This window comes from Paralichthys olivaceus, chromosome 1, assembly GCF_024713975.1.
Source record: "Paralichthys olivaceus isolate ysfri-2021 chromosome 1, ASM2471397v2, whole genome shotgun sequence".
In the NCBI taxonomy this organism is placed as follows: domain Eukaryota; kingdom Metazoa; phylum Chordata; class Actinopteri; order Pleuronectiformes; family Paralichthyidae; genus Paralichthys; species Paralichthys olivaceus.
Genome location: NC_091093.1, coordinates 18,057,438 through 18,080,867, shown reverse-complemented (window position 1 = coordinate 18,080,867; position 23,430 = coordinate 18,057,438). Strand labels below are relative to the sequence as shown.

The 23,430-nt window shown below is 39.4% G+C and overlaps 1 long non-coding RNA gene across 6 annotated transcripts in view; it reads right to left on the bottom strand.

Moving 5' to 3' along the window:
- Nucleotides 1-23,430, bottom strand: part of LOC138407499 (uncharacterized) — a 117,722-nt gene that overhangs the window by 53,295 nt on the left and 40,997 nt on the right. The window lies entirely within an intron of this gene.

Below are 23,430 nucleotides of genomic sequence, written 5' to 3'. Positions count from 1 at the left end.
AATTAGGCAGACAAGACTAACGTTATTGATCGGGGGTTCAGGCTCTTTTCTCAGGGCTAACTAGCCTGCCTGAGGTTGTGTGATGGCTGCTACAGCTGTGGACTGCAAGACAGGGAAAGGCAGTGCTAGTAGACGTGGAAGGAAGAACAGGGCAGGTCTTTCTCTCTCCAGGCCTTCAGCTCTTGAGATGGGCACTGGACGTTATCATTTAAGCTGCTATTGATTGCCAAAGGCTTAATAAGCCTTCATATCAAACAGTCACACAGGGAAAAGAAGCACTTAACAGAATGCAAACATCTGCTCAGAGATATTATGGAAAGTAAACCACTACCGCCATTGATGCTTTGCCAAGATGATGAGTTGTTTTTTTTCAATCTACAGAGTAATGAGAGAGATTACTGCAAAGAAACAACTTGAACAAATGAACGATCAAATACTTGTATTTTAAATTTAGAAGTCATGACAAGCTGTCGTGTAGATTTAGCTTCAAATTGTGGACAGATGTCATAATGCAGCAATTTAGCAACCACTAAACTACACATGCTTTCTCACATGATGCCAGGCTGAAGTTGCACAAAACATTTTAGAAGTCCTTACTTTATAGTTAACAGCTTTTCAAAATGCATGTCTCCTTGAGGTTCGGGTGACAAGTTTGATAGCTACTAAAAAAAGTAAAAAACAGTTTTGGAGTTGCTAAGACTCATATTTCCATTTGGCCATGCATTCTTGCCCAGGTTAAACAACAAATAATATTCATTTATACCTGACTGAGTAATTAAGCTCTTTATGTGCTAGAATACTATATATACTATTGTTTTTACCAGATGAGATACATACTAAGTCTATGCAGAGACACAAACAGATGCTTATGATGCAGTTTTACATCACATGCGCCAGGCGACGTGAATGGTGCAAGCAATGGCATGCGGTAAAAATTTCCATGATGCAAAAGCCAATCAGAATGAAAATCACCACAGGTCCTGGCACCCGATCTGAACATTATTCTTCAAACTGGTCAGTGCAAGGTAGCACTGGAAACAGCAGTGAACACAGCTCCTGGAGAAGACTGTGAAATTCCCAGAGATGTTCGCACCTCCAGATGGTCTTATGGACACACATGAAGGCTCTATCTTCTCTGGTGATTTAACAACAGGTAAATGCAACAATAGTCGTCACTTCAGCGAGTAGTCTCCCTCTTTTCTAGTCTTCAGGGATCAGGGGACTTTTAGCAGGTTGCTTTTATTTGTGTTGTTGGTGCGAGTAAAATGAGGGAACACAAATGATCCTGCATCTAAACACTGGTAATGCAACATGACAATTGGTGTGAACGCAGCATTCAAGGGTAAAAAAACCTGTTTGCCCTCGTTTGTCTTTCTGATTGATTTATCCACATATTGTTAGACGTTGCCATTATTTTGTGTGGCCTCTGTAGTCTGTACATCCACTGCCAAAGACATCATTTCAATTTAAAACCAACCAACAGTGAATTTCACCAAACAATGTTTTAGCAGGTAGCCCAAAAGAACAAAACTTGGTCCCCTTTATTAGGTTTTCAGTGAGATTTCAGTGAGATTTTTTATTTATGAGGAGGATGCAGAGAATGTTTTGTAAACACCACAATGAGAAAATTAATGAACAACACGTATATTCAGAGGCAATGTTTTCCTCTTTTGGTGTAGCTTCTACATAATCCTTTCTTGTGTTTTGAAAATCAATTTTGATATTTCAAAAGACAGAGGCCTGATAATGAAAGGGCACAAAAAAGCCTCTCTCTGAGGCAATTGCTCATTCCTCACAGCTTCTATTGCCTCTGAATCAGAAGGACACCTTTAATATTTTGACTTTCCACGTCACTCTAGGCTAAATCCCTAGCAACCACCATAGCAACATACTCTGAGTTCAACATGAAATGCATGGCAAGTTCCCTCCTGCCACCAGCCAAAGAAAGAAATAAAAGGGGAGGAAAAAAAATCAGTAGAAAGAGGCAGATATGCTTGAAAGACCAAAATTAAGTCGAGCTGGGAGCGACACACCACAGAAATGCTCATATCAATAAATCACCCACGATTAGGATCTAGTTGAATGGTCTTGCGATAAATCCTACAATCATGAAGGTTATAATGTCCAGTTTTTTCTTAAACTGTTTCAGAGGTTTTTCAGCGATTCAGTAGCATGATTATTTCAGAGGATGTAGTCCATGTGGTGCAGTTGAGCTATTCTGTGATACACAAGGAAACATTTTTGTTATTTGGCCAGCCCTCAATAAAAACTGTCAAGGCAATAAAACAATATCAATAACTGTTACGATTTCATTTTCATCAATAGCAAGACGACCAAGGTTCAATATATACTTATTGATATAAGAGTACATTGTGCACAATGAGGGGGCTTGTCATTTTCTGGTTATAAAGTTGAAAACAACATAAATCAGTGTCTAAACTTCAAATAAATAAAAATGTGAATTGTTTTAATTTTTGGCATTATCACCCAGCCCTACATCTGTCTATGTAAAGCAATACAATTTGATAACACAGCAAACTGCAGCCTCTAGAAGGACACTAAAACAGTTTTAAACTTGCAGGGCTGTTAGTTTGAGCTAGGTGTTCCTAGTAAACTGCCAACCGAGTGTATATGTCAGAGATACGTACATAGCTATTACTTAGTAGCTGTCTGTGCTGCCTCATTTTAACAAGAAAAGCATATCTCATATGGGCAAATACATAAAGACGTGTGTGTAGTAATAACTAACTTTGAGCACATAGGGAAGTAAATGCTGCACAGCTTAAGAAATCAATAATTATTATTTTATACAGCATCTTTTGTTGTCCGCACTTAAACTAATCCAAACCAACAAATGTGAATTGTGAAACAGAAATTATCATACATCTTCGCATGTTCCCCTCACATTTTGTAAATGGGAACAGTGTTTACAGAAAAGAGGTGGATTATGGTGCAGGAGTGGATTTGGACCATAACTGTTGTGAGTCCAAATGAACTATTACTGCACTCGTCATTCTCAGAGCCACTATTCAAGCCATCAGAAGTTGAGTGATTGATAGCAATTCGGTGTTAAATTTCCTTTAAAAAAAGATATCCCTTTAAAAAGATAAACCCAGCCTTGTGCACAAGTATTTATTACCAGTCAGGGTAAAAACACACTCACCAAGGTGCTCTGAGTAGCTATTAAACAAGTGTGGAGGTGACCTCTGTTTTTAAGCGGCTGTATCTCTGGCTGCCAAAGCAGCAGAGGCCATTCTAAATGGATTTTCTAAAGTTTCGTTCAAGAAAATAAAAATGGAGAGTAATAACGCAGAGCTGCACAAGAGAAAGCTGAGTTTCGATCACATGCAAGGCTTCTTGAGTCCTTCAAAATTCTTGCTCTTTCTATGTGGACTTGACTGGTAACCATGCTTCAAAAGCAAGCTTTATTTTAATTAAAAAGCACATTTGCATTTTTTATGGCTTAATGCATTTATTGTAGTTGGAGAATTCCTGCACAGGAAATTGTGTTTAAGTAAGAGAAACTACATGGCATAAATATGGCTAATTATGAAATAATCTTTACAACTGTGTCACATTAAACATCTTCAACAACAGCGTGTGCAACAAACACTCATAAAACTCCTGGAAATGCTTATTCACTCATCCTGTGAATCCTTCACCATGAGAACTTTAATGTAACCATAGAAAAACAAACATTTGCAACCACTCTGGAAAAATTCCAGCTCTATATGACTTAGGAGAACAGTTCATATGGTTAACAAATGTAAAATATACAAGTCCATATTGGTAAATGTTGTTGATAAATTTCTAATTCAAATTTCTGATCCGCAACTTAAAATACTATACGACATGATTCAAGGTTTATTATTGAAGAAATGAGAATTCATCTTTAGCATTGCCCTCACTCAACAGCACAAAGGCAGGGCCTGAATCAGCTAGATTGCATCTGATTTTAAAAGCAATTAATGAACCTCACAAAGGAGGATTATGCTGACGGGATTATTTTCAACAACAATGCAGCACCCGCTGCCAATTACAGACACACATATGCTACTCTTGCAAAAATGAACCCTCTAATCCAAACACACATCAGCTCTCCGACAAACACCATCAGCTCTAGTATAGTTGAACGTCCATTAAAGCCACTGACAAAAAATCTTTCACCACGACAAGGGTTTGTTGTTGTTTTTTTAATTCGACATATTTTGTTCTTTTACTCCTAATCCATTTCTTGAGACACAGACATAATTCATCTCTTTCTGGTCTCAAGTGAAACCATCTGTAATGGTGCAGGACTAGTAACTCAATCAAGTCCTGTGAACTTTGCAGAAGAACAGAAATGTTTGCCTTATTCACTAACATTTGATCTCCACGTCTTGACAAGGATCTCAAACTGTCTGCAGGCAGATGAGAGCTGTCTGGTATTTCTTAAATCAATCTTAAATCAAATTAGTCAAAGCAATGTTAATTTCAAGCAGCATTTCATTAAAAGGGAAAAGACAATGAGCAACAAAGACTCCATGTCCTTCGGACTAATCTAATAATGCTTCGTTTGTTTGCTTTAATCACATTTAACGATTAAGAAGCAGAGACAGGGCTAAGTCATGTGGATAGAAGGATCGCATAATCTGCCTGTCATGGCCAAAATCTGATTTCCTGCAATTCGTCACAGCATGGATAGAGGGATTGGCGGGTGGTGTTTAAACCCAGGTGCTGTAGCCCCAAGATGGGACTGTTCATCTCCAAGAGAAAGGAGAAGAGGGGGTTCAGGTATCACCTTACCTAAAAGATTTGGAATACTCAACCCAGGCCTCTGAAACTGGAGCCTGGAAGTTGAAAGAATAATCTTCTTAAGTCCCTTTTACACAGCCTTTATTCCCCCTTCTCTGTTTTGTATAAAAGATATGAATACGGAAACGGGGGGCATTGTTGTTCCAGCTTTATGCTGGCAGTGGAAGTGGTCAAAGAGTCTGATTGACGTCTGTGTGAAAGGAAGAACCAGCATGGCACGACAGATACGTGTTACACATCACTCATTTGATTCCAAAAGGCCTCCATGCTATTTAACAAACACAGAGGCACCGATATGCCGGCTTGTTTGGTTCAGTGTAAATAAGCGAAAGTGGTATAAACAGCAATACAGCAGGACTTCTGTATAAATTGGTTAAAAACTGAGACAGAGATTAGGGAACATCTGTGTAATGTGAAGATCTGTCATGTCAGTTTTTCATCTTGGTTGACATTGAAATCCTACACTGGTTGACCCCCAAAAATTGAACCAACCTTTACAGTATTGTTTTGCAGTTGAACAAGGCTGCAATGATCATTTATTTTGTAAAACGTTTCCCTAGCCATTATCATTTTTGTATTTTTATTCATTCTGCATAGTTGCAAAATACAGGAAGTAAGTTTGGTGGCTTTTTATATGTATTTATTTCTATATAACCCACGGAGCAGCCATGATTCTAACTGTAGCTAGAAACTGCTGTTTGTAGAGATTTTGCTACATAACAGGAATTTATGGTGACTGATTATTTCTGCAGCTGGGACTGTGAGGGGTAGGTTTTGCTGAATAAGGGATGAGCAATAAAGACACTTGTGTTGAATTTTTTAAAAATCTGATCAGATCCTCCTCCTTTAGAAAAAAAAAGGAAACCATTCCTCATCAGTGGGTACGATTACTTGAATGGAATCAATCAATTGTGTTCCGCTTGGCTTTGCTCTTCTTTGCTCTTCGTTTCCAAATCCAATCTCTTCCATGTCATCTCAGAGCACAATTTTAAGGGCCCAGCCTCTTGATTATCTCCCTCCCCAGCCACAACTCCCCCACCGCTGCATGCTCCAATGTATTAAATTAAATGAGGTGTCTGTCCAGGTCACCCTCGCCTCAGCCTCCCACACCCCCCCCCACTCTCACTGCTGGTAATCAAGGGAGAGGGACCCCTCCCTGCTGGTTTTACGCCAGCCAGGCTGCATATATTTACATTAATGAGGGCTGTAAAGACCTGCAGTAACAGAGGGAAGGACTGAAAAGAGCACAAGCAGAGAATGGGTCGAGAGAACGGCAGTTACAGCTTCAAATTGAACACCCACAAAAGGCTAAATTTCACTGTGGTCTTACGGTCTTCTGTTTGCACCTATCTTTCCATTCTGTAACCCAGTCATCGTCTTTCCACTGGCTATCTCCCACAGACAGGCTTGACAAAGCTCTGAGCGGTAAAACAGTGGTGGCTTTGGTTCTGGCAATAAATGAATCATAGATGAGGTTGTGTGAACACTGTTAACATAATCCCATGGCTCAGGCTCAAAAATACTGCAGGGCACCAACATCTTTGTTGTTCATCAAATATTGATGCATACACAATTATTTAAGTGCAAGTGTGCAGATGTTGAGAATATGTAGATAAATGTCAGTGGCAGAGGTATTTCTAGTTTTGGCTTTATGAAATCAAATTTGATTCTGGTGGATCTTATTAGACTTCATTACCTCGGGGATACACACGATTATCTTGTCATAATACAGCAGTGAACCTGAGTGTTTTATATACAATGTTTGTGTGTATTCAGTTGACTATGATTATGTATGAAAAACTGTCAAAGCAGCATGCTGATGTACAGCATCCTGTTGACATCTGCTCCTCTCTGCTTCGCTCCCTTGTAATCATCTGTGATAGCTATGACAACTACAGGAAAAATCATTACATCGCTTCATTATGCTGCTCCCTAACTTTAATTGCTTAATGCATCCTTTCCTGCTGTATCGCTTTTCCTCCTCTCAGTTTCTCCCTCCATCTCATCATTCCTCCCTACTTCCCTCAATTTCTCATCTCCTTCACTGCCACCTCATTTAGTAGTTTTTCTCGGTAATTAAAGTTGAACTACATGCTGGCCCCTAGTTTGAGTCCAGCAATTAGGCACAATTAGCGGACATCTACTCTGCATAGTGTTTTTTAACACGAACTCTAACAAGATATCCTATTAAATTGTCCTTTTTGAAAAAGCCACTGGATGTGGTGCTCATGGTTGCTTGCCAAGAGCTTTAGCTTTTGCGTTTACATGACAAGAGGTTACAATACGCTTTCAGCAGCACCACATCTTCAGGACAGATTGGATTTTACAGTGACTCCCTATCAGAAAGGGAAAACATGGGCTGGCTGGTAACATGCGAACTTCAGTAGAACAACACTGGTCCTCTGCAAATTTTGGACTGATATCAATGGACTAATGTTATTGTCCACTGTGGACTGATCCATCTCTTCTCCTTTGATAATTCTAAACCCCATGTAATATGGGTGCAGCAGATATTTAAAGCATTGTATTATGCTCTGTCAAAACATTGAAAGTAAATATTCTTCTCTCAATTTGATGTCATTTTGAATTGCAATCCTTGAAACTTGATTAATTTGGTTGATGATGAACAGGAAGTGCGCTTTAATACGTCCGGTAGTTCTGGTGGCAGTCATTGAACGACACAGCTTGAAATACAGGTTATTTCTTAAACCAATTAAAAGACGTTATTTCTGCGGTGTTGCTTTCATAATAGGTGTGGTTGCTTTTCAGATTTTTGTCTAAGGCTTAAGGTTATACATATACATTTGTATTAAATTACTGAGAACATTTAAAACGTATATGCACATTACTTTATATCCAGTGTACACTGCAGGCTCACCCACTGATTTAGTGAATAGAAAATGCACACGTTTGTTCATACATAGATCACAGAATACAAATATATAGATGATAGAATATGAAAAAAATTCAAAAATGAAAACAAAATTAACAACACAACATAATAACATAATACCTACCAGTCAGTCTAAAACTCAAAAGTGCCTCCAGACATCCACACATTATACTGCACATGCAGGTCCTCACAAGTCTATATATTTGCCACACTTCAGAAAACTCAATCACTGTCGAATAATATATGCCTTATCACTACTGGAGGACTACTAGGGCACTGGTATATGGCAGAAGATTAAGAGTACAGCTGAATATCTAGATGGAAATTTCAGAAAACATGCAAATAATTAATAGTCCCAGGTACTGTACACACCTACATGGCGTACACATATCTGCAGTAAGCCATTATTCAGCGGTACAGCTCTCTTGACAGCAGCTCCAGGAGAGGCTGTTATTAAGCAGCAGCCCAGTCAGTGCCTGTGCTTGAGCAACCAAGCACAATAAAAATTCCTTTTCTTTAATTAACTTTTATGGCCGGCGAAGAGGACACGCTGACACCTGTCTTGTGCAGTACCACTGATTATTTCTTGCCTTCCACATCTGTGCATGGAGTGTGAGTGTGTGTTAGTGTGTGTACGTGTGCGTGTGGTTGTTTGCCTGCACTGAAAAAGCACTGCTTCAAACAACAATGCCACTGAGGTAAAAATAAGAACCAGTGAGAAAAATCACAATATACAAAAATAATCTATATAACCCTGAGCCACACAAACAGATGTGCACTATCACCATTACACATGTATGCTGGAGTGAATAAACCATAACATAATAAATGTTTCTTTCCACACCTTGCAGAAAAAAAAACTTCCTGTTTTATTTTATAACAAGTGTAGTGGCCGTTCTAAACATGCCTGTTTGGTCTGTAGCCAGGTACTCTTGATAAATTTAGATAAAATATTATAGTAGCCAAAAATCATGCTTTTTGTTCTCTCCTTTTTGTATCATCTGCAGCATGCTTTGTGCCAGCTGTGTTACATAGTGACATAGTGAGACATCTACACAAGTAAAAATCTTTGGCTGAGAAGTGTCAACAACCTTGCTTACAAGAATGATTGATAAAGCCAAGTCTATGACTAGCAGACAAACTGAACAGAACATTGTTGGGACACTTCCAATTTGTAGGCAATAAACTAAAGTAAACAAGCACACAAGTTCCGAGTCTGAAAAATACTTTATATATTTAAAGGTGCTATTTTTATAGTCTGGACAGTCTGGACAATAGATTAGAATACTTAAATGAAAAACCTTTTTTGAATGTTTTGGTCTGTGGACCCTTTATGGACAAAGGAATATAAATAATTGAGGAATGGACAAATATGAAGACTACATGACCACTTCAGAAGTTGGGAGTCAGCCTCCCCTGGTTTACGACACCAGCTAATCTGAATAAATGATGCTTCTGTGTTCTTGATTTCTATTAAATGAACTGATTAACGAGGTATAGCATGTAACACTGACTTTAGTGTTTGGTTAAGACATTTAATATCTTTATGTTTATTGCTACACTAAATACTATTACCACTATATCCGGTTTACCCTGTAATAAAAATATATCTATAAAAAAAGCATTCAAATGAATACCACCTTTATAAAAGATTAATGTTTCCTAACATTGCATAAGCCAATTATTGATTTATCAAGGTGGCTATAGTTTATGGTGGCACTGAGATTCCTACCCTCTAGCCAATCAGACAATTGGATTGCTGGAAATAAAATTTTGCCTATTTATTCAATAGAGCACAGGCTCTCACACACATTTCAGGGTTTACTATGTTTGCGAGGATTTCTTGTGAAACTTATACAGAGAACTCATTAGGGCCAAAGGAGGCTACCCTAGGACTATCTTTAAGGGGACCGGTCAAAATGTCCTCACAACGTAAAATGTCCCCACAACGTTAGTTGTCTGTCAGAGGTTGGTCCTCACAACTATAGCAAGTGTGCACACACGCACATACACAAGCACTGACACAAATTGGATCATCTAAAAATAGAAATGCATTTCAAAAGCACAGCAAAGTTTTGCAGCAGCTAGAAAAGTCCTGGCTCTACAGGGATTTTAATTAGTTTTGCTCAGTCAAGAGCAGAGCAACCTACTGCTTTCTTACTAATAAACAAAGCCTTACTTCTTTTCATCATGAGCTAAAACACATAGCTGGCGTTGATAGGAACAACTATAATCTCTCGCTGCTTAGTTTCATCTCCTCTGTCTTGTCTTGTGTGGCTTGATAAAAGAAATGTTGAAGAGAAACAGAAATTAAATCTGATCTCAAGACTGGGCCTGAAAGGAAAAGAAAACATTTTCTGTCTAATATTTGGAGAAAGTACAGTTTACACCAAGATGTGACACAGTAGTTTCTCTTTTCAATTATTGAACCGAAATGGATGTCCCTGTTGCGAGATTACAAGATGTACTTCCTCTGGGCAAAAAAGATGACTTTATTTACCTTGTCTTTTATATATCTTACTGGCATCATTTGATGTGTATCGCTGTATACATTGGAGAGTGGGGTGAAGCTACGATCTATCATATGTGTTAGTTGAATTTCTTTAATAAAATGCCTCAATTGGAGTGAGGTTTGTTGTACACCACAAAAGATCACGATAACAGGAAGTTGGACTGATGTAGGGTGGCAAGTATTAAACAGTGACTGTTGTCTATCTGGCCTGATATTGGAATGAATGACACATACTTGTTACTGTATAAGCAGTAGCTCCAAATTATAACCATTGGATTTCAGAACAGTGTAATTGTCAACGTACAGTATATTAAAATCGTGATCTCGATTCACACCTATATGTAATCTCATATCAAAATGTTGTTTCCAAACCCGTCCTTGAAGCAGTTAATATAAGCTGCACTGAGTGTGTGTTACCCTGTGACTGACACACATGGTTATTGCTCGTTCCCTGATTGTCCCAGATATGTACGTTGTGAGAGTATGGGCAGGGTGTGGTCGGTTAACAGGAAGGTCGGTTAGACAGACAGGTACGCCATTTTGTCAGAATCAAATGATTGGTTATGTTCATTACAGACCTGCGAGGAACACAGTCAGCAGCTTTATTTATTGATGGCTATCAGGACGTGAAGAGGATTTCAAAAAACAAGAAACACATGATTTTTTCAGAAACACCCTTCCTTCAAGGCCAGGAAGAAATCTGTTGAGGAGGTGAAGATGATCTGTTAAACACATCAGGAGCAATCATATTTTTGTTGTGTTTCCTTTGGAGTGGAAAGAAGAAAATTGTGATTCTCATTTTTTAATCATGCAACCCTAGTACAAAGCAACCACCTGGTGGGTGAGATAGTTCAGAAATATACAGGAATGTCCTACAGTTAGCTAAAAGACCTTGGCTGCATGCCATCCCCCATTTTCTCTTCCATTTTCCATTTACCCTGTCAACTTTCTATAATAAAACATTTAAAAATCAAATCAATATTAAATACTGAATATTTTAATCCATGTAAAGGTGGAGTAAAATATTAATATACATAAATCCAGAATTACAAGTAGGATAACACAAGATATCACTCTCTAAATGAGGAGCCTTTGGGAGTAAAAAAATATGCTGTTGCAAAAATCATGTGTCTCTGAATATAGTCATCATTCTCCTGTTATCCCCAGTCTGAATTGGAGCTAATATTTATTGCTGTACTTCCATACCAAGAGCTTTACTCTCAAAAGCTTGCAGTAAAATATCTCACCATACACACTTCCCTGCAACCTTGAGGTTACAGACAGCCACAAAACACCAGAACCTCCACATTTGTGGAATTCCAACTTACACACAAAAAGAATCATGAGAAAACTATTTAACTGAGGTTGGTGATTATATGCATTCTGGGAGGCCATTAAAAGTGTCCTTGCAGTGTGGACCAGAAGTTCTGTGGGAGGAAGAGAGGGGGCGGGGCAGTGATTGATGACCAAGGATGAGTGATTAGAGCTGCAGTAATATCCTCCATGGCCAGGCACGCTGCAGGAGCCGACCACAGCGCTGTCAACATTTCACTGCATCCCAACATGCTTTACTGTCTTAAAAAGGAGGGAGATGTGCATTTAATACTAAAGCAAGCGACTGCCAAGGCTCATTACCACAGCCCTGTCCCAGTGCACTACCACATTCATACACCCATCAACAAACACACAAGTCAGATGCACCTTGATGAAATGTGTGCAGACCTTTCTTGTACACTGGGCAAATACGCACACGCACTATACAAAAAAACACAATATATCAAAGTGAATCAAGTATTTCTCTAGTTTTTAATGATAGATAACACAGTGCCAATATTTACTTTAGTAAAAGACAGGTTGTGCAAACACACAAGATTATTACACAAACCAGCAGACTGTAAACTGCTTGTATATGTACAGTGCACTGTATACACAAAAATATTCCCATAAAATTGTAAAATTGCCTTCGGGACCATTGTTTATCTCAACATAAGAAAGAGGTGTGCTTTTATTTGAGACAGGCTTTTATTCGAGACGGGCCTTTATTACTAATCTCCCTGTGCACTTATGATAGGTGAATGACATTTCAAGGCTTGACACTTACTATTCTTTCCCAAGACACACATGTGCCTCTCGGATGAAACATTTCGGGTACACACAAAGAACCTTAACGGCACATTGAAAATGTATTTAATAATGTCTTTTTTCTAAACAAAAAGGACACGGAGAGACATTTACAAGCATAACGATTTAACAGCTCCAAGAATCAAACAAGCCTGACTAGCACTTACTTCAGTTCTCCTTTTTAACTGATCTATCCTTACTTACTTCAAGGTTTCTTACTTTGCTATATAGTGTTACCTTTCAGGTGTAAGTTGCTTTGGATAAAAACATTCATTAAATGTGCAAATCTAGCAAAAGTATACTAATTATTTCTGCTTTAAACTGTTACTCTTTACACTAAGTATAACCAGTAGGAAAACCTCTATAACAGGTAAAGTCGTTCTTAGTTCTATGCCGACAAAGTCTGCTCACTAAAAGGTCCAGTGTGTAAGATTTAGGTGAAATGGATCTATTGGCAGAAATTGAATGTAAAATAACCTTAGTGATATTTTTACAAGTGTGTTTCACCTAAACTGTACAAATTGTTGTTTCTTTACCCTTGAACAGACCCTTTATATTTAAATACTTTATATTTACATACAAACTAAACACCTATGAGATTTTATGACAATTGAAGTTCACCACAGGTTCTCTTTCATGTTCAGAAGGGGAGGGTGAGGTGAGGGGTGTTCAGCTGCAACATGCAACTTCACCACAAAATTCTACACACTGAACCTTTAATTTAAATCTAAATTAAGTGAGAAGATTCAATTTTTTTTTTTTGAGGAGTTCAGTTTTATTAGTTTAGCAGTGCCACTTCAACTTCTCTTTTAAATGAGCTTGGCATTTCCTGGCTTCTCAGGCTTAACAAGGATTCTGGTCATTATACCATAAGAAATGTTGGTGCAATTTAGCTGAATATCTACACTGTTGGGTCAGGGATTGGTCTCATGATGCAAAACAAGTCCAAAGCAAATTGTTTATTTACGTTGTGGTAATGACAGTCTGTCTTGCTAATACTATCTTAGCGTAAAGAAAATTAAACCATCAGGGGCTAATATTAATGTTAAAATGGCACTTTGGCTCAATTAAACTTTATGGCTAGAGGCTGCCCTCCCAGAACGCTCCAGTCTTCAATTCTCTCACGTGCAATGCTCTTGCCAAGAACAGAAGCCCCTTCATCACAGTAGAATGATGATCCCACCAAAATAAGTTTAAATGGCTAAGCTGAGCATTAATTATGATAAATAATCTGTTTTAAATAGGACAGCATTGTGAGAATACATCATGTGTGTAATGTTCCACTGAGTTTGGCCTGGTTTTACAATTCCAGAAATCATTATCTGCCATTACAACCTGGCCCTTCACACAACCTGCAATATTGTTTATTTTTGTACTGTATGTGGAGACTGAAAAAAGAGCAATGACAAGCAGTCAGTCGATACCAGTCGCTGGGTCACTGTGCTGCCCACTACATGTAATATTAAAATCATATAACATAGTAATCAAGTGCATTAACATGCCTCTAAACTAATTACAAGATTGTGGAACTATTATTAAAACAAGCCACAAAAATTCCAGGATCAGGGTGGTTGTTTTAGTCAGTAACACAGTTCATAGCAAAATTCCCAGGCACAGTAAGTATGCACAGCGAACTTTACATAAACAGATCAGCAGTCTGTGTTTGTGTTAAAGGTTCAGTGTGTAGAATTTAGTGATATCGAGTGTTGTAATTGCATGTTGCAGCTGAACACCCCTCACCTCACCCTGCCTTTCCGAACATGAAAAAGAACCTGTGGTAGCTTCAGTTGTCATAAAACTCAAAAGGTGTTTAGTTTGTCCAGTCTGGACTAATGTAAAAAACATGGCGTCCTCCGTAGAGAGGGTCCCCTCGATGTAAATATAAAGTATTTAAATATAAAGGACCTTTTCTGGGGTAAAGAAAACTACAATTCATACAATTTAGATGAAACGAACTAGTGAAAAGTTCTTGAGAATTATTCTACATTTAATGTCGGCCAATAGATCCCTTTCACCTAAATCTTACACACTGGACCTTTAAGTACTTGTCACAGTTTCAATTTACAACAACAAGGAGCTGCGCAGTACAAGAATATTGTGCTATTGGCATTGCTTACTGGCTAACCAAATTACTTTGGATCAGAAGACTTGTGGCGCAGAGACAGCACGGAACCATCAAGATGAAAAACTACAGCCCAAGAGGCAGGGGTTGTCACCGCCCCTGAACCCTATGAATTGTATGAGGGGTGTGTGAAAGGTGTTTAGAGAGACAGAAAGAGGGAAAAGAGAGGGAGCAATGACTGTAAATATATAGAGAGAGGTAGAGGAGTGGAATGAAAGTGAGATGGAGGGAGGGAAAAGGGGTGAGGGATGGAAAAGAGAAATTAGGTTGTTATGTATATTGCTGGCAATTCACACACGTACATTCCATCTGAGATCCCATCAGCTGTCAAATTGGGAAAGCAATGGGGATGTGGGACGAGCGAGAATCTCAACAAGGCCTAAACTTGGCACACCACTGAGACCTAATCAAAACACAATCACGTATACTGCCGGAGCTGACGCACAGAGGCCCGCACCCAAACACTCATTCTCTCCACTTACATTCACGCCCAAGCAAACTCCTCACCACTCCCTTTCTTTTTCACACAAACACTGTTCAAAAAATGTACACATGATCATGCACACACTCGCAGAAAAACATTAACTTGCAGTCACACATGGGCACACACATTCTGTCCCATGCAATCACACTTCGGCCTATTTGAAAGTATCCCCTGCTCCAAGGCAGAGAGATGATGTATGAAACTGCCCAGTTAAATACAGGCTCTTATCTCTCGCTATGACCCGTGACTTGAGTTTATCTCCATTATGCAGTGGTTCATTTCAAAAGCTTCACCTCTGTTGGAGGTTATTGGTACGGGAGACGCAGATGGGAACTGTGGTTGCATATAGAGATCAGCCCAAATGCTTCTCTCACAGAGTTTAGCCTTCCTCCCTAATGCCCCAGCAGCATTGGACAGTCTATCTGCGGCCCTAGGTGAGCCCAGAGTCCACTCACTCAGGTGTGACGACATCACGGCTGACCAGCTCCCGGGTCAGCATTCTCACCGTTAATCCACACAGATAGGCCAAATGCTGACCACTAGCAAATAATTGCTTGCAGTTGGTTCTGCCAAAGTCACTCTAATGTGGGAACAGGTATCTGAATGTAAAGAGCATTTTCCCTTCATGTGATTTGTTCAGTTGTGCTACACTAAGAGATTGTGCAGGGTAGATGTTACTGATAAGATTAGGGTTGCTATGGTTGGTGCAGTAGTTGTAATAATGATCCCGCTTTAACACAGATATTGACTGTTTATTTTTTTTGTCCTATCCTGGAGCCAAATAATGTTACCGTGTGCCAAGTGCACAAATATGTCTATTGCTTCAATGGGTAAGACTTTGAAGCATTTTCCTATTTACTACCTTCCACTGAATTTGGCACCCTTTCCTAAGAGAACAAAGGAGGTGAGTTGCCGAGGCTCAGCTGTGTCAAGAGCCCTATCAAATACTCTTGACTTCAGCAGCAGGAGAGCAGACAATGGAGGAGCACACTGACGATAAACTGATGACAAGATAGTGATGCACAACAAACTTCACTTTCTAATACAGAAACACCATAAATAAAACAGAATACAGTATGCCCTTAAAAAAGAAAGCAAACAAATGCACCTTCTGCCTCGCCCTCCTGACATGATTTACATTGCTGTTGTTATAGTGATAAGTGGATCTGTCAGATAGTGAAGAAAAGTCAACCCAGTAACAAAAACACAGAAATCTTGTGGGAGGTTTGTGTAGAATGTTGGGAGTTTGGCACCACTGCAGATTGCATATTAATGAAACACAAGATAACACTGCTAATGTTTCACTGACTAAATCTTTGCCACTATAAACAGAGTTAGAGCTTCTTTGTCAGGCACAAACAGATCTAAACTGTTCTAACTAAACACAGGTTTATTTGAATCAACACTACTGACAGGTCTTCAGTATGACATCAGGCCTCTGGAACAGGCAGTGTGCCACGTTAAGAGAATGTGCTCTGTGCCAGAGTCACTCTGAAGGAAAGGATAAATGCTAGAATCACCCACTGGCCTCAGGGGTTTCCCGTCGGGCCAAGGAGCAGACCGACAACACAAGGGAATGAGAGGCAAGAATACTTTGTTCAGAGAAAAGAATGGTGAATCTTGAGCGCGTGCACACTTAGCTGTCCTTTTGAGTTGGATTATGGGGTTTAGGTGCTACAGTGGAGCTTCAGATGTGCGAGTCCACAGACAGAGGCCCAAAGCTTGGTATCAACTTAACACTGACACACCACACCATGGCTTCAGAGATTACAGGGGGGTAGATGTGCCATTTCTGACACAAAGTGCAGTGTTGCAGGCGTTAACACCCCTCCTCTTCATTTCTTTTCCTCTCATCTACTCTTGTCTCCTTTGCAGTCCCTCTCCATCAAGTGGCACAGGAGGAGAAAAGAGCCGAATGCCTGTGTCTGCTTACTGGGGCAAGTGAACATTTGAAATGACAGAGGGTGACGTTGGCTTGAGTGCTGGAGAAGATGCCTCAGAGCTAAGTGAGGGACCATTAGAGAGACGGTGATAAGATGCATGCATGTAGACAGGGCTACAGAGTGTTCACCTTGAACAGTCTGGTGTCATCTGCTGAGGAGGGCTATCACACAGTGAGAGCACAGCATCAAACTCCAATCAAACTCACAGCTGACAGCAAAATCAAACCAATGCCTACACGCGCCGAAAGGTGCAATGACCTCCACACCCCGTTATTATTCATGCACAGTGAATAGCTATTACTTTGATGCCTTTTCACTTTGGTTGGCATTCCTGTATTGGTCAAATAAGCAAAAAGCTTTCAAGAGCTACAGTAACACTGATGAACTGAAGGCTTCTTGTCAAAGGCGACACTTGAAGTAAAGATACAGCGTGTGAGATGAGGCATATAGAGATGAGGTAGCAAACATCGCAGCTTAACAGCTGGATGTTACCTGTCCTGTCTTACTGGAGGACATATAGACACACTATTAGGACTGGGCAATAAAACAAAATTATTACGATATCATTTTCATCAATAGCGATGCAACAAAAGGTCCTGTGTACATCTATATAATGCTTATAAATTGTATACAAGTACAGTGAGGGTGAATGACACTTGATTGACATCAGATTTGTAAAATGTTTTTGCTGTTTGTCATTCTCTGCCCATAAAGTACAAACAAAACCATCACTCATGAGCAGAAATTTGTCTTTAAACTTAAACAAAATAATAATAATGTGAAATTACTTGTGATAATTATCAAATGATGAAATGCTAATATTATATTTAATCTGAATATACAGTAATATCAGTTTTGGCCATATCGTATGATTATGAGTGTAAGTGAAAACCAGCTGTTATATATATATACTACACGTGGATTAGTAAAATGGTCAGATATGCTGTGTATATGTATGCCTGTCTTTACTACTGTATATATACTTTAGGTGTATATTTTTTCTTTTCTGTATGATTGGAAAACGTAGAAGTCTGAACACTGAGAAAGAGGTGGTCAAAAAACTGCTTCACTTTGCCTCTGCACTCCATACTCCTAAAAAACGACCACTGTACAACCTGCCCAGTGTAGAATTTAAATACTAGATATATTATATGTATAAATATTTGTTTCTAGCTTCTGGACTCATCATGGGTGAGTGAATGTTGCCCTCTGCAGAAGCTCACCTTGGGCATGTTCAACCTTGTTAACTGCACCACTGCAAGGAGAAAGAATCAGAAAATGGCCTCAGTTTGTCCCTCATGGATCACACATACACACTCACGCATGCACACACACACACACACGCACATACATAAACACACGTTCCTGTGTCTTGTCTCTTTCTACCGGTGTTTGCAGAGGTAGAATTTTCTTAAATAATTTATGCTATTAATAACCAGCTCAGTCTCTGTGGTACAGAGCTGTTCTGTTCAAACACAGGTATGCGTGTGTGTGTGTGTGTTTCTGGGACAGTGTTTGAACAGTGAGGTGAAGGTGTACATATGAATGTGTATGTGATTGCAGTGTGAGTTATCACAGACTACGTAGAATTGACTGGTGTGAAAGTTGCGGCTGGTTATAGGGTGGTCTCCTGTGTCAACATTGGGGAAACCACAGATTTCCTCCAACAATTTAGGAGCTGAAGGTCACACATTGAACAATCCTAGTAAGCACTTGTAAGGTTGAAGCACACTGTAGCTTCAGAATCAGAAGTACTTTATTATTAATCCCCGTAGGGAAATTCAAAATTTTAATGTTATGTCAACATTTTCTTTGCATTACAACATAACTAGTGTGCAGGCATAACCATAACCAAAAACAGACAACTCCAGACGTGAATGTAAAAAACAGCATCTATAGGCAAAATTCAAACACAGCAGTCTGGGGGAGAAAACACAATTAAGATCTATGGTGCACTCAACAACCATCTATAAAAAAACACTGAGCAATTAGTGTCCTATTAAGGAAGTGACTTGATTATTGTCTCATCATCCGCATATCATGATCACCTGTCCCTACTGTGAGTCTCAGCTCTCCTGTATTGTCTCTGTCTTTATTCTCTTTGTTACTTTGTTACAGTCGGACAGTCTGCCTGTGAGCTTACCATTTTTTAGCCTGTTTATCTGTCTGTTTCTCAGATGGAAGGTGTGAGGAAGAGGTGGGGGCATACTCTCAGCAAGAATGACCTTGGCAAAAGTCTGATGATTTGAGGAGAGCGGCAATATCAATAATAATGGAGAAATTAATAAGCTGGTGCACTGGCCTGAGGGTTAGACTACAGGGGGTGGGGGTGGGCGGAGGGTGGGCAGTGACAGTCTGTAATAGTCAGGTTGGGAGGGGGGCATGGATGGAGGATGGCAGGAAGGAGAGAAAAGAGAAAAGGGTGGGGAGGTTAGGGAGGGGGTGTGGGAGAGGGGGTGGTAAGTGCACGATTTCCTTAGCAGCAGTGTGGTGCTGCAGTCCATGCTGTCACACGTCAAAGAGGGAGCAAATCAAAGGCAGCTCTTTTGATGAATATAAAACAGAGAGTCCTGCTGAGAAGCACTCTCCCTCCCTTTCTAATCACAGAGCCGCAGAGGCGGCGGGCTGCACCAATCCCCCCCAGCCCAGCACAAAATGAAAGGAGAGCCGAAACAAGGAGAGGGGGACAGAAAGCGCACGTGATCAAAACAAAGGCTGTCTTATATTTGCAATAAACATTTGTCCTCTCAAGACATCAGCACAAAGGGATGGGTGCAGCGTGGCAAGATGCGAGCGATGCTGGAATAGCATCTACACATTTTTACCCCCAACCCACCCTGGAAAAAGGTTCACCTCACATCTCTACAATATGGTTTATGTAAATGTATCTGCAAACAACAAACAGTCCTCCACTATAACATGCACTGAAGGATTTTGCTTAGCTTGCAGGGTTTTGATAAAATTTCTAATATTCCCCAAGAGATACTGAAAAACAGCATTACCTTATGGGCAAAGGTCTAATTAAACCATGCATTAGAGAAGCTGAAGTGCTGACTGTACTTCTGATGAATATATAACAATCCTTCCCTAACTCTGAAAATGCTATTAAGGTAAGATTATCACACATTTCCATTAGATTGTTCTCTTGGAACAAAGGCACAAAAGCTTTTAACAAGCAATTTACATGTATTGACAGTGTCTCTCAAAAAGCAACTAATGTGTATTTAAACTGAAGTTCAATAATGGCACCTATGACAGGGGATGTGGGATGATAAAGGGCACATGTCTCTTCTTTTCCCTATTCTCTTTTCAGTGTTGCCCCTAAAGTTCGCAGGCAGCAGGCCGTAACAATTCACCTTCCTTTAAATTTTTCATTTCTTATTTAACGTATATACCTTTTTATTTCTAATGTTAAACACACACACATACACACATATATACTGTATATACTGAAATCCTTACAGTGTTACAGTTTATATATCACTTAAATCTTAGCTGTGACTCAAGCCTTTAAATATCTGAGGTACAATTACAAATCTTTTCTTCCAGGCGACTGTGTATAACATTTTAAAAGGCTATACTTTACTTGCCACTTACTCCATGTACATCAAAAAGGTATGAATTGATAGATTGATTAGCCTATGAACATTTCAGTCATTGCAGCCCACATGGAATGAGTCAGGCTCTACAATAGTGCAACGTTTTAACCCACTCCAGTCTACACAGCCTCAAAAGCTCAAGAATAGTCATCACTGTATTCGAACACAACTTGGCTCCTGTAGCACTGCCTGGCCTCTCCTCCCCTGGGCAGTGCTCCTTTACTGCTCCCCAGGCAGCATTTGTGTGTGACACCAAAGCCTACTCCCACCCAAGCCCGGAACGTGACACATGCATGGGTGTCGCTGCCGTTTCACCTCCTGCCTGCTGAAGTATGAGGCAATTTCCTGAGAGTGGCGCATGGTGAGAGCGAGCGGGAGGCTAGGCGCAGCCCGGCTCTGCTGCCTCTCTTTGATACTGTCAGGGAAGAGTAATGGCTCTCTGCAGCAACAGCCACCACCAAACTAATGTAGTGTGACTTTGGTTCTCCTTTCCAATGCATTACCACCATAGTGAATAAGAAAGGGATGTCAAGAAGACAGCCAAACTGTGAAGAATGTGGGAGGACGGTAGGTCTACACAAGGAAACAAGAAATCCTCCACACTTAGCATTTAGTTTCATTAACTCTTAGTTAACAAAGATGTGACAGAGATGTTTCTGTAATCAGAAGACATTAGTGAAGTTTTTCAATTCTTACCACCAAGGCAGGATCAGACTATAGGCCTACCAGTGCCTGCATAGGCAAAAGCCAGTCCTGTTAGTTGGGCCAGCTCTAACTAATCTTTACAATGATTTCAAGGTCACAGTGCTTTAGAACACACAGCTTATCACTGGAGGGACCTCAACTAATTGGGCAATCTACTATCTCAGCAGCTATCACAGCCCTGTTCATTGTGCCTGACCTTGCAAATTTAATAAGCAGAGAATAAATGTTGTCTCATTATTTCTGCACATTTCCATTTCAAAAACACAAAGAGGAAACTGTTCTATTTGAAGGGTTGCTTACCGCTCTAGTTGAACTCTTGCCCTTCCTTCAGTTACAGATGAAATTGCAATAAAATCCATCCAGAAATCATAGTGTAATTATGCAGAATTAGAAGCTGATTCATATTGCACAATATCACAATTCATTACAGCTCAAGCGAATGCCATGGCTGACTGCCAGATGTGTGAAGATGTCAAGAGATAGTGGGTCTTCTGTGAGGCCTAAAGCTGCCGATTATATTAGAGGGACAGACTGCTGTTCTACATAGCCTTGGCTCCCACATTGAGTTTAACATGTGCCATCATTAGAAATCCAAGCAGCCTTTGAAAAGGCCCCAGCACTGAGCCAGAGCTATTATATCCTGTATTAACATAACTGTGCAATTTATACATAAGTATGGACGCAGTGATCATCATATAAAAACAACACATTCGCTGAGGTGCTTAAGTTAACGCAGAGTTCAGCTTACGGTTTTTTTGGGTTAGTGTGTTTTTATGTGTATTTCTTTCAAAATTAGTTTCCAGTCAGCACACAGTAGTAGCCTCAAGCAATAACAATGGGAGCCTACATTACTTACATCTCATGCAAATATTGCTTTGGAATAAATTCATAAATACATCAAATACATTCTAATTGCTTTAAAATGTCCTCAGCTTCTCAAAGCATTATTTAAGAGGCACTACACCTGTAAAGGCTCTTTAAAAATAACCAAACGAGTCAAGGGACACAGATCATGAGTCGAATGTAGCACAATTTAACAATATCATTCAAGAAATGCCCCTCTGTAATCGTGCCATTGCCTAGTGGGAATTCTGTGGTTGTTTGGGTTGGTTGTTGTTGGGTTTATATTGTCACTTAAAAAACAACTTGTTGCAAACACCACTTTTTATGAACAGCTTCAATGGCCGTACTAAACATTTATAAACGTGTGAACATGTGCAAAAGATCAAATTAAATGGACAGAGACAATAGATCAAATTTAATAGTGTAGCTTGTGGTTCCCTCATCAAGTTGTCAAGTTGTTGTTACTACTATTTCACTTTTTTAAGGCCATCTTAAGGTAATATGTGTTTTAGAACCATCTTGGCAGTTATAAAAGGCTCATAAACTGAATGATATGATTAAGATTTTTTGGGAAAACGGCACGGTTACACAATATTTTGCTTTTGTTAAATTGGTGGTGTTAATATGAACTCTGTGTCTTTAAGATATAAGAGACAACAGCAGTTGATGTTGCAGAACAACCTTTAAACTTGTTCCAATAATGTTCAAGTCCAAAAGTTATTCATATCCTAAACAAGACCATACAGAGTTGGTCATATGTGTGTGTATATATATAAAGTTCAAATTCTTAACATTTTCACAACTTCTCACTGGCGCTTCACTGTTTTGAAGCAGAGAAAAACTTTGTAAATGCCATGACACTGTAAATGTATATTTCCCAGAGCTTGGCAAATAAATTTTAAAAAAAACAATGTTCTTCAAACATTTATGGATAGCAGGAAAAAGCTGCAAGACATTGAAAAATAAATATGTTCTTTATAATGGGAATATGCATTGTATATTTTAAGTTTCCATCATGGATTTTCAGGATTAATTTGTGTCTATGTGTGACACCATGCAGCATATTTTAACATAACATCATGATAAAGTCTTAATAACACAGAGAGTGTGGTTTATGTTTTTCATGTCTACACAGTTTATTCAGCAAGTCATAAAACTGGATGTTTTATTAGTTTATCAAGACCTAATCTAGTTTACTGTTTGATTATCCACCATTGACATGTTTAATCTATGGAAAACTCACAAATAGATACATTCTCATTGAGTACAGAAACTGAACTGATTTGAATCAATGTATAGAAAGGGAAAAAAGACAAATGGAGAGAGATGGAGAGAAATAGAAACAGAGAGCAAAAGTGAGGTGGATGAGGGGAGTGTAACGAGGCAGGGGTTGTCTGGAGCCCATGGCCTGGGG